This window comes from Ceratosolen solmsi, unplaced genomic scaffold, assembly GCF_000503995.2.
Source record: "Ceratosolen solmsi marchali unplaced genomic scaffold, CerSol_1.0 scaffold47, whole genome shotgun sequence".
Classification (NCBI taxonomy): Eukaryota; Metazoa; Arthropoda; class Insecta; order Hymenoptera; family Agaonidae; genus Ceratosolen; species Ceratosolen solmsi.
Window position 1 is genome coordinate 1,940,398 of NW_011948419.1, and position 13,592 is coordinate 1,953,989.

The following is a 13,592-nucleotide window of genomic DNA, read 5'->3' on the forward strand; positions in this document are numbered from 1 at the left end:
TTGAATTTAAATCAAATTGAACTTGAGATAAATAAAATGTCTAGTATAAACACATATATATCTTATATATCTTTTATTATTAGTGAAAATTATCGAATCAATTGAAAGAAGAAAATATGACGAAAAAACTGATGACAAAAATATTTGAAATTTCAAGTTGACACATTGTGAGTACAGAAATAATGATTTTTTTTCTTCTTTTTTTTTTTTTTCTTTCTTTCTTTCTAACACAGGTAAGGAATAAGAATTTTTACTAAGATATATCATTATATAGTTAGATATATTACCATTTATTGAATTCAACCTTTTGTCGCTGCCTATTACGAGATATTTATTCATATCATAAAATTTGTTTAATTCAACTAATAATACACTCGCTCTTGTACATGTACAATTAAATCGTAAACGTTGCCTTCCAATCGCGCAAAATACAATATTTTGTAATACGAAACGTAATTATTGTTTATAATTGTGTTTTACATATAATAGCTACGCCATTTGATTATCCTCTGATTAATAATACGTGTATTTACGTACATTATTTCTTTCACTGTCACTGCAAAAATATCAATTGACTCGGATTTCATTAATCTATACTTTCACATAAAACTTATCTCGTGCATTAATTCGCATTAAAAATTAATTTTACATGACGAGATGGGAAATCATTTTAAAAAAAAAAAACCCAGTTTTTCTTTTTCGCTGGATTACCATCGTATCGTGTGCCTTTCTTCAACAAATAAAGCCTTTTTATGGTGTTACGATTGAATATTCCATCATTATTATTATAATTTTATGTAAAAAATTTAACACAATTTGCTATCTTTAATAATCAGAATCATATGTTTATTCAGTCAACGTATAGGTTTTTATGGCTTTTGGATGAAACAATTTTCTTAGTTCTTGTTGATGATATAGTCGGACAATTGATGAAGATATACGGCTAAGACAGTCAAGAGCCAATAAGCTTAATCTAAATGGAGTATTTATTACATAAACATATGGGTTTCTTTCTTTTTCATAAACTTTATAATAGTTGCTTGAAGAATACATATGATTTTTCTATTATAATATAAATATAATCTGATGAAAAAAAAAATTTTTTTTTAAATTTCTTAAATTATGTTCTTCGGAATAATATTGTATTGTCAATTTTTATTTTATGAGCCTGTTTTATTACAATGTTAGATATGATTTGGATACAGACTATTAAATTTAGTATTATTACATATCAATATCAATTGCTTGCATCGGGAAGATAAAATATAACGTATGGGAAAATAATTGTTAAGCCCGTCTAGTAGTTTATGCAGTACTGGACCGTTATTTTGCGTAATAAATAGTTTTAAAATCAATACACTACCAACGTAAGATAGAAATTTCATTTCGCTAATAATATTGCAATTTAGACACCAGTTGAATCTGTCAATACAATCAACTCATATGTATCATCAACATACGATCGTTTGCCCTTTTGAGAACCGAGTCTCAGGCTCATTAGGCATTATAACTGTTGCGCTATTACTTCAAGATTAATTCCATCTTTAACATTTTAAGAGAAATTTTACATTTTGCATTGCGAATCTGATTTATTATTTGTCAAAATATACGACCGAAAATACAATAATTAGATGAAGATTTGGTAAATTACATAAATGATAATGGGAATGCGCGCAGGCATATTAAACGCACGTGTGTACTAAACGTAATATGCATGTCGAAGAAAAAAAAAATGAAGGAAGTTTAATATTAAAGTTAAATCACTATCGTAATATCTTTCAACGCACTTTCTACTTTCGTATCTTTTATCGCCTACTCACTCACTCCCATCATATCTTTCTTACTTATATAAGATCCGAGAATTTTTGAGTTTTTAAAGTTTTAGAGTTAATTATTTGATCCACTCACCATTGTTTACCAACGAACAGTTAATTAAAAATGAATCCGACTTTAATAATTCAGTGAAAAGGCATCGTTCTTATCATACGATACAATATTGCGTAATGACCTCCTCCTACATGTGTACCATCATCGCCTTTTCGCCTTTTATGGTTGTGCACTTTATTGTTATATTACTCGTCATTGTATAATTTTTTTTTTACTTTTTTTTTTTTTATACCTCCTGAACTTCAGAATTATGTTTAATGCATTTAAATTTAAATTACTGTCCTTTACTGTCCTCTTTACATTAATTTTTTTTTTTTTTTTTATATTTTTAATAAAGTATTGCACTCGGTCGAAATTTTCACCATTTGTATGAAAAATTTATTCGTCTTATTCGTTCATTGAATATAATCGTTGAGTTTTTATTTATAATTTTTGTTAAAAATTATATAATTCGCCATTTTTATCCCTTTCCAATCTAATCCGCATAGCTCTCTTTATATTATTTTTGCTTATAAAAAATATAATGTCACTTACTTCACAAAGTGAGTATATCGAACAGTTATCTAAATTATTCTGAATTTTCTGAAGTAATATTGAATTGCATGTAATTCGTAAATTATAATTTAAGTTATTCTCTTTCTTCTTTTTGTTTATTGTTTTGTTTTTGCTTTTAAGAAATATGTAATCAAAGTAATCGAGTTTGCGCAATGTATTTGCAAATTAATTTATACAAATTTTACTTTATGTGTATACTGCCTCAGAGAATTCAGAAATCAGCACAATCATATGTTCACTTTGTTCTGGTCCTTGTCAAAACTGCGTGTTTATCCATTAGAACATATTAATCAGAAAATACATTTTTTCTTTGTAAATAAGCGGTGTTTGCTTACTTTTAAACATTCGCGAACATTTATATACACTCTCGTGCGTATGACTATGTGCGCGCGTGTGCGTGTACACGTATATGGGCACGCGCGCGCGCGCGCGCGCACATATGTTTGTTTATTAAAAAGAGACGAAAATGGCGAATAATAAAAATGATTAAAACTTTTCTAAAATGACAATTTCATCCACACTAACTTCTCGTAAAGAATATAAAATTGAAGAAAAAAAACGGATCAAGTGGCGCGTACAAGCAATTGCTTCGTCGACCGTTCCGTAATTGATGAGCGAACGGCATACATGTCGAGCCTCTTTTTTTTTTCTTTTTTCCTTTTTTTCCTATTTTTACACTCTTTTCCATCCCATGTACCACAATGACACCAGTCACGATAAAATTATCGATCTTCTCTGTGTGTATCTGTGTGCACAACGAGAAACGCACAATATTGAGTTGCAAGTTGAAAAGAATTTTTTCCCAGCTTTGTTCATCTTTCTATCGAATGTGATGTGTATGCATGCATGAGTGGATAGGAGGTATATTTTAATGTTTACGATGTGGTATTTGTTAATGGAATAAGAAATGATAATTAAAGTTGACTAGATAGATTAGAATTTTTGATTTTGATTTTTATTAATGGAGCTTTATAATTATTATGCTTATGAAATTTTTTTTCCTCCTCCCGCCTCTCCCGCCCCCCCCCCCCCCCCCCCCCCTCGCTCTCTCTCTCTCTCTCTCTCTCTCTCTCTCTCTCTCTCTCTCTCCGGTTTTGAAGTTATTGGTCCCTCGCATTTTCGGGAAGTTACGATAATGCATTGTTCCAAATATTGAGAATCATTCTTCCATAAATTCTTTATTTTTCCTTTTTAATTTTAAGCGAGATTGATTGAACGTAGTAATCTGTTTTGATTTAGTTGTAGCGATCAAATCATTTGTCTTATCGAGATTTTCTTGAAAGTTATATAAAAAGTTCTTTTTTCTTTTTAGTATTGCGTGTATCATTCTAGTTTCAAGTATATCTGGTTTTTTAATATAAGAGAAAATAAAATTTTAAATTTAAATTAATTACAGTAATTTTAAGATAACAATTTTACGTTTCATATATTTAATTAATACTTTTTAAATTGAAATAATTCTAAAATAAATATTTGCTTTATGAATTATTACAAATTGGAAGTGAAATTTATAGTGATGTTATCAAATCCTCTTGAAATGATTGATAAATTATTTCAATTATACATGGCCTTAGATTTAAGTCAATTAACTGTCGTTTCGGTATTTCGGTTTGTTTGGAACTACGCAGTAGCAAAAGATTGAGACATAATGAGAGTGATGATATTATAGAAACACCTATCTTCTATTTCATATATTTTGCTTTTTTTTCTGTTTTTTTGTTTTTGTTTGTTTGTTTGTTTGTTTGTTTGTTTGTTATAGTAAAATGAATATTTGGATATAAATTGATCTAATTTCAATGGATATGTATGCAATGTAATTTTTTAATTTATATTTAGACTCGTTTAATCTTTTCAATATTTCGACGAATTTTTCACTATATAATTTACACAAGATATAATTGATTTATTAAAAAAAAAAAAAAAAAAAAAAAAAAATTTTACATAGTGTCAGAATATTATAGTTATGATTTTGAAAAATAAATAATATAATTTTTCAAATTTACATTGTTTATTTTATAAAATATAATTAGGAAGAGATGATTTATGATAGTAAATTATGAGAATTATATTATAAATGAGTTAAAATTTCTAATCTTTCTAATTCTTTATCAGTGGGCAATTTTCAAATGTAATATGGACAACAATTGAAGAATTAGTATATTTAGAAAGCCACAAACTGTATACCTCACCATCGTGTAAGTCTACACATATATGAATGCGCTGAAAAATAAAAGTATATCGTCGATGTCTATACGAGTGCAGAAAAGTGCAAAATAAAGTATAATCACGTGTATCGTATCTCTAAATTGTCGGTTAAAATTTTCATGAAAATTTTTTCGCTTAAGAAAACATCGCATGTCTCTACCTGTTTTTTCAACTCCAGTCGTTCCAGCTTTCTGTCCCCCCCCCCCCCCCTTTTTTTTTTTTTTTTTTTTTTTTTTTTGCTTTTACCTGTTTTTTTGTTTTTGTTTTTGTTTGTTTTGTTTATCACTCGTTCGACATTAAAAAGTAACGAAAGGGGCTTCTATACTTTCATCACTCTCGTAAAATTTAAATCACACGGATGAGCATTATGACAACAATTGGAAAGGGCCGAGGAAACAGTCAAACAAATTGGTTTATTCGAAAGTGTAGAGTTTCCATTATTGTGCGCCAGGGGATCGAGTGAATCTACAACGCAATTGAATTCTTCGTCACTGAAGAAACGTTCATTTATTGCTTTTGTCTTTAATAGATCTTAAGCGATGCAGCTTTTCATAATTGAATTTTATGGATTTTATTTATTTCAATTATAATAATTATTTTTTTAATTCAGCATTTTCTAACCATTTATGTTATAGAAACACTGCGTGTAAATGTTTGTGAAAGTAAATGTTCTGCAAGGACCTTTATTTAAGTAAGGAATTATATTTTAATAATTTGATACAACGAATAAGGAATTTAAAAGTGTATGCTATAGGAAATATCCTTAAAATAAATAATCGCTTTAACAGTATTATTTTATTCAAACATATAATATGCACTAAAAGATGTAGGTAAAATTACAATGAAAAATGTTTATACGACATTAATGATAAAAGTGAAATTTGAAAATTCAAAATCTTTATAGCATTAGTGTGCAATAACAACATTTCCTTATTTTCATTAAATATTTTGCGAACAAAAAATATAATTGTTATTTAAAAAGAAAAATGTAAATTTAAATATTCAAATAAAATTATTAGTATTATTTATTGTATAAAAGTAAGTAAAGATTTACGTAAAATATTATTAACTCGTAAGAGTTATTATATGAAAAATTTTTGCCCTTCAAAATAAATCTGTGAATTGTATGAAAGATAAAATTGTCATTTAAACTATTGTCATCAACTATTGAATAAATGTAATACAGTAATTTGTCTTTAGTAATTAAAGCTGAAAATACAAATATCTAGTAGCAATAAATCGTAAGTCTGATAACATTTCGATACGAAGTAATTCGTAACATGAATTTTCTTTTGCAATTCTGTCGTTTTATTTCGTTTTAAAAATTATATATACAAATAATTTAACAACAAAAACAACAAAAACAACAACAACAACAACAACAACAACAACAATAATAATAATAATAACTATTATTCTCATTATAAAAATATATTTAAATAAATTTCCGTTATTATCAAAAAATTATAGTGCAAAATGAAACAGAAAATATTTACATTGTAAAGTTATTTCGTATTGTAGTTTCTAATAATTCAATTTTATGTAATATGTTTGCATTTATAGTTGGAATTTTATTTAATGATATTAATCTTATTGATTGAAAATGTTGTTTAAATTTAACATTATTATTCGCTTAACATACGTCAATCCATAAATATAATGATAAATAATGATGATTTATGATTTGTATGCTTTGAAAGTAAGATAAATATTGTTAATCAAATTGTAACGAGTGGATAAAATAAAAAGAGAGGGAAAAGCCTTTATCGTTTCATATATAATATTTTAAAAATATATTATTATTTTGTTTTCATACATAGAGATACGTTTTTGATACAAATTAGCATACTCTTTATTTATTTATTTTTTCTTTTATAATTTATTACGGGTAAAAAATTACACCGACAGTCTAAAATTTATCATTGAAATTCGTATTTATACAAGCAATCGGTCATTAATTTTTTTCTTCTTTTTTTCTCTTGAATTATCGATCTTGAATATTGATTATTGATTTTTGGTCATTTTTATTTTATATACAAACTACTGAATCAATTGCAAAAAGTATTACGTAATTGTTTATAAATTATCTGCTTAATTTATCTACATTAAATTGACAAAATGTTAATAAAGACTAAATATGTATATGTTTATGTATATATAGATCGCCAATTAGATTATGATTAGTTTTAAGTGAAATTCTAATTTTCTAACTAAGTTTAACCTTGGAAAACATTGAGTTTTTATACTTTGTTATATGTTGAAATCGCAAGATGTTATTCTATATTAATGTCTTCTGAATCTTTAATTACTTACGCATTATGGAGCTGAAATAAATGACCCGTGAAATATTTTGACGTTTTTGATGAAAGTCTTAAGGTGAAAGTCTTAAAAATGATACGTGAAAATAATCTCCAAATAATTTCATTTCATAGAGTATCGAATACTTTAAAAACTGAAAATGATAGAATTATTTATGTCATAAATTAATGCATCTTTACTAACTTAAATGACGAGGAAAGAATAAATAAAAAAAAAAAAAAAAAAAAAAAAAAAAAAATTTCTTTTTTAATATAGATGGATATATAAATATGAATATTTAGCATATGCGAATATAAAATACATACTTATGAATGCTGGAAAATTTCTTCATACAGACACTGAAAAAACGCTTAAATCTTTGTTAAATATATGTATTGTATTATTTTTGAATAAATAATTATATTATATCGCCTACGTGTAAGCAATACTGCGTAGATTTTATCTTAGCTGAGCATCGTTGAGTTATATAACTGAGTTTTTAATCTAAATTCAGCTAATAAATACACCGATAATAAATATAAATTCATATAATGGATTTGAATATATTATGATCGATTATTTTTATCAGAATATAATATATGAATGCATTAGTTGCATGTTGCTTCGAGCGCGCAGTACACATGAGCTTATTTACGTTCTGCATGTGTATTTTTGCTACTTTGTTAAATCAGAATGAATAAGAATGTTGAAATTATTAATTATTTTTTTTTAATAATCTTATTGAAATGTCGTTATAATAGCTGATAATGATGGAAAGCAAAAGAAAATAATACGAGCTTTTTGTCGAGCTGCAACTTTCCATGTTTCAAAATAATTCTATTATATTCAATGTTTAAACAATATTTGCCTCTAGGGTGAAAAAATAAAAAAAAGTAGACACTCGTTATTTTTATATTTTTATAACTTTTTACATTAAATCATAATATTTAATCTTGCTAAATAAATATTCTTCTCTTCAATATGAAATATTAATAGATATTTCTCAATAACCTTTATACTGGACAGGCTAGAATAAATTCTAAAAACTTCCATATTTATAAGAATTATTTTCGACATATTAATAAATGTGTTTATTCTATAATATTCTACTTTCACATTCACTTTTATATTCAATTATATAAATGGTTTCCATAAAAATTTCGATATATTATCATTTTTCGAGCTCTTCAAAATCTGTCCTCTAAATTCACTAAAATATTGTACGATTGGTTCTTCGATATCGATGGAATTTTAATTATTTAATTTAATTTAGTTTCTAATTATCTTAATCTCTGCAATATTCTTTACTTTAATATTCGACATAATAACTATAATCATCATTAATATTATATTATTGTAATTTTATGTACTCATCAAAGATCTTTTCATTATGAGCATTCTTTTGTTCTATATATGTAAACGATTTCTTTCATTTGCGTATTTTCTATTCATAAAGCTTGCCAATGAAATTCAACTATCAAATTACTTATTACACTTACGCGATTGACTTTCAATTTTACGTGCTAATTTAATATTGAAAATAATAATAATAATAATAAATAATTATTGAAAAGTGCTCTTTAAATGAGACTATTCCTTCGTCCGCCACTGAATCAACATTTACTAACATTCAACTTGTTTATTAACTTATCTTATTACCATAAAAATTTGAATAATTATGTTATAAAGTGCATGCCACAAAAATCTTGTATACTTGAAATTTCGAAGGTCAACTCTGCTACGACGACACCTTTAACAAATTTACTACGATGACGCGAATCTTATACAAATTCAGTTTTTGGGGTTTATAAAAGCCTACGACGCTACCGGGTTATTTTCAACGGTATTTACTAAACTCTTGATTTTCGTTTATCATTCATTGTCTCTCTCTCTCTCTCTCTCTCTCTCTCTCTCTTTTTTTTTTTTTTTTTTTTATTAAATAAAACACTCAAAGTTTCATTGAAAATTGCTTACAAGATGTAAGAAAGCGAATGATTTGGTGTCTTTTGAATAACATTAGAGTTCTGTGGTTTATTATGTAGACACAACGTATATATACATACACATTCATTAATACTTGCATTTACGCTTTCGGTCGCTTTGTTCCATCCATGGTGTATACAATAGTAAATTATTTATTAATTTTATAGTATCAACGATTAAAAACTATTTGTTAATAGACCAAATATACATATAATTTTATACATATATACATGCACTTATCCAATGTATAGAAAGTTGGGAAGTCAAATTAGCATTTCTTAGTTTCGCGTGATAATATAAATTATCTATAATTGCTTTATATTATAACCTTCACAAAAATGTCAAATTCATTACAATAAATTGCTAATTGTCTTTCACATATTACATTCGAGATGCTGCTATTTAAAAATTTTTCCCCTCAAGTTTTTGTGCTTCTTACGTAATTTCTTTATACTTTGTATAACATTCGGGACGGGGCTTGCAGAAATGGTGGGAAATCGTTCAATTTTCCAGTTCATCCGGTTAGTTTTTCGTTAAATGAAATTTTCCATACATCATAATGTATTGTTACTTTGCATTCTGATTTACTCAATCATCATTATTTTTATTCCGATAATATAAATCTTTTGTGCTGTTATAATGAAAAATAATATAAATGTTATGCTAATTAAGTTGCGAATATCCTTGAAATGTATTTTTTAATTTCATAAATTTAAGATTTTACCAGTATTGATAAGAAGTCGTTTAAAGCCAGAAAATTTTAGTCCGTGTTAATTCTACAAATAACTCAACATTAATATATGCCATTAAATTTTATAGCCAATTGCACTAATTTATAATACTAAATATAGTAAAATAAATTAACAGTTATTAGTTAGTATATTAAAAATACAATATAATACATTGATATATTTCTTTCTTAATATAAATTAATATTTTGTTGTCGTTACAAAGCCTATATCGTTTTCATTAAAAAGTTATATAAGTGAATTATAATATCATAGAAAATTTAATATTTTCATGTAATTTAAATATTTTAATGTGCCAATGTTACACATATAATACTTTCGTGTTTGGAAAATTGATGTTTTCACTGAGCTCATTAGCTAATTTTTTCATCTTAGACAATTATTTATAGAATAAATTTGGGATCATCTCACGAGTTGAAGGGCCACAATACATCGATATTTATTAAAAATTACCCTTTATTTAATCCTTCGATATAAATAGTTTTCTTCCTTTAATTAATGCGATAAAACAAAATTTTCAACAATTTCCACATCGTTAATTATATTCTTTATTTTAAAGCTGATATGCACTCATTAATATATGAATTAAACGAGAAAACTTTTCTTTCTTTGCTGTTTTTGTTTTTTTTTTGTTTTTGTTTTTTGTTTTTGTTTTTTGTTTTTGTTTTTTAAATTGAGCATAAATTAATGTATATATATTTTAGTATTTAAAATGCAAATTTACAATTGTTACAATTTATTATTGGGCTTCCAAACATTATTTTAGAAATATATCCGCTTAATTTTTTTATTATCACTTAAATAATTTTTTTTGTTAAGCTCTTGCATCATTCTTACGACGAGCTTTATTTTTCACTTACATTGATTTATAAGAAGTAATTATTTTTCTGTCGGTGTACAAAATCGCAATGTAAAAATTCTATATATTGTAAATTCATACATGGTCATTATATTCGTTTTGTAAAAGATTTCCCAGTGTTTTTTTACGATCATACACAGCACTGTTATTGTTTTGTTTTATCTATTTCACGTATTTTTTTTTTTATCTTTCCGTTGTTTCCTAAATATTCTCTATATAATGCATTAACGAAAGAAAGTGCCGAAGAAAGAGTCATCTTAAATTTTACTATAAAGTTTTTATACGAAATGCTGTTAAATATATGTTCAATTAAAAAATCTTTTTTTTATATATTTAAAGTAACACTTTTGCCATTATCCATTTAGGTGTATAAGCAATGTTAATGAATATATTTCATAAGCATATAAAAGAAGTTTTCTATAAAAGTTTAGATTTTCATTTGAGAAATAAATATTGGAGATTACTCCATTACTATACATTGTGGAAATATATATTATTAAAAAAAATATATTAACATTTTCCAGCTATAGAAAATATTAGTAATAATATCAATAATAATTTTAGATTAGTTAAATTTGTGTGACATAAGATCGTGTGTGCGCGCGCGCGCGCGCGTGTGTGTGTGTGTGTGTGGGTAAGGGTGTGTAAGCGCGCGCGTTTATTTTTGTATGTGTGTTGAGATGCATTTTGCTAATTATAATTAGATTTTTATATCTGAATATTATTTAATGAATTAATATTTGATTATATGTACATTGCAATTTGTTTCGTATTTAGAAAATTGAAAATTTATAAGTTTCAAATACATTGTATTTTTATATTAATAAACATTGAAAATTTTTATTTATTTTTTGTTTTTTTTTTTTTATTATTATTTTTTTTTCCGAGAAAAGGCTCTATTCGGCATCTTTCTTTTTTATATTTTGAAAGTATAGTTTTTATTATATAATCGTAAAGATGAAAGTAAACTGTTTTTTCTAAATTATAAAGTAGCTCCAAGTCATTTACAAAGTCAACGCTATCGTTATTAATTTTATTATTTGTCTCCATGTCTATTTCAATCTTATTAAATAGTATTTATTTGTGCATTTCTTGTGCTAATCATCAAATACAGAAAATGAAATTATTTGCCTTTATCATTAACAGACAAATATTAATTCGAGGGGCAGAAAAATGTGTAACTCAATTTCGGAGTGAACAATCTTAAACGAATTGTAATTAAAATTTTAATTTACATTTCCTCTCACTTCTTCGTGTATTCAAATTATTTTCAAATATGACAAATCTTATTTAGAACATATTTTAAAGTAAAATCGATAATACGAGCATATTTTATCATTTATAAAATTATTAAAAAATTAATATATTTACAATGTATTTACAACATAATTATTTACAATTAAAAGAAATAATAATTTTATTTATATAAGTTATTATAATATTAAAGGAACTCTTCATATTTAAATCATATATTTTAACATTATTTATACTTGAAGAAACGTGAATTTTATTATTTGAAAGAATGTTGATATTTTGATATTTTAGAGACTGAGCATGTTAATTTTTTATTATCTTTAAAGTTTTATCTTTGAAGTGGAAAACTGTATTACGAAGTTCACAAAATCATTACAGCAATTACTACATTAGAATAATAATGCATCATAATGCTATCGCATATATCCACTTCGAAATTGCTTTACAAAGTTTTCACTTCTATTATTTAATACTTTGCCGAATATTTTTATTTTTTTTTTTTTTTGTTGAAGAATATACATTTCTTCTTAAAAGTACTGAAACTCGTACTCCTAAGTATATATTGTACGAGATTTTTCATAATTGTGGAATGGGGCTGGGGACTATCCTTTCTACAGAGCTCCAGAAATAAAGTAGATAAGTAATCGTACAGAATACGGATAATCGTTAATAAAATGTTGCCGAGTATTAGCCAGTAGCTGATGTAAATTTCGATTGAAATTTTCCGCTATTCGTGACGGCAATTTTCACATGCAGTCCCGAGCCTGTTTGAATGTTCGCACTTAATTTCACGATGATTTCCTCCGCGCGTAAGATAATGAATTATTACGAAACTATGGGCATTAGTTTACTTTAAACATTCTGTCCTCGCCACTTAATAAAATTCTCCTATTTTTCTCACGTGTAAGACGTAGACGAGGAGGCAATGTAGAATCGATTCTGTGATAAATTGTCTGCAAATATGTAACGCAAATGAAGCTTTTATTTTTTTTTAGTGAATTTCTTAAATGTATATAAGATTTTTAAAAATTTTTCCTATTTATGTAGTGTTAAAGGAATATATTATATGTTATATATGAAAGTGATTTTTTTTTTTTTTTTTTTTTTTTTTTTTGATGAATCATAATTGTTATGGAATAGTAATTGTTATCTAGGGCTTTAAAAACTTCTATAATAAATAAGCTATTTTGTACGTGTACGATTAAACATAAGGAAATTGAGAATTAAATGAAAAGTACCTCTCTCTCTCTCTCTCTCTCTCTCTCTCTCTCTCTATATATATATATATATCCACGAGCTTGTGTGCCAACGTACGAATGCTTTTATGTGATTGTGTATTGGAGTGCGCGCGCCCGCGATCATGTACGCGTATTACATTTAACGTCAAGGGTTGAAATATTTGAATTTGAGAATATTTTCGAACAATATATTTCTTATACTATATTGATTCAGTCCTAATTTCAACGTCGTTTCAACTAAATCATCAATTCGTTTATTAAGACTTAACGAGCACATCGACAATGTATATGTTTTCACATATTTGGTCGCAATGACGTTCAACTAGAAAAATTTGTAAAACCAGTCGTTGAACAATTGGTGCATTTGCCTTCAGTTTCACCGGAGAATTTACGTCCGTTGCTTTAACTCGGTCATTAAAATGGGAGGGGGTGCGAACAATCGTACTCATACTTACAGAATCGATTCTACAGTCCTCCTTAGAGGTCTCCTTAAATCTATCCTCAAAAAAAGTTTCTGCTCGGGATTCGCGTGTAAATCGCCTATTTCCTCTTCCGCTTGCTTAG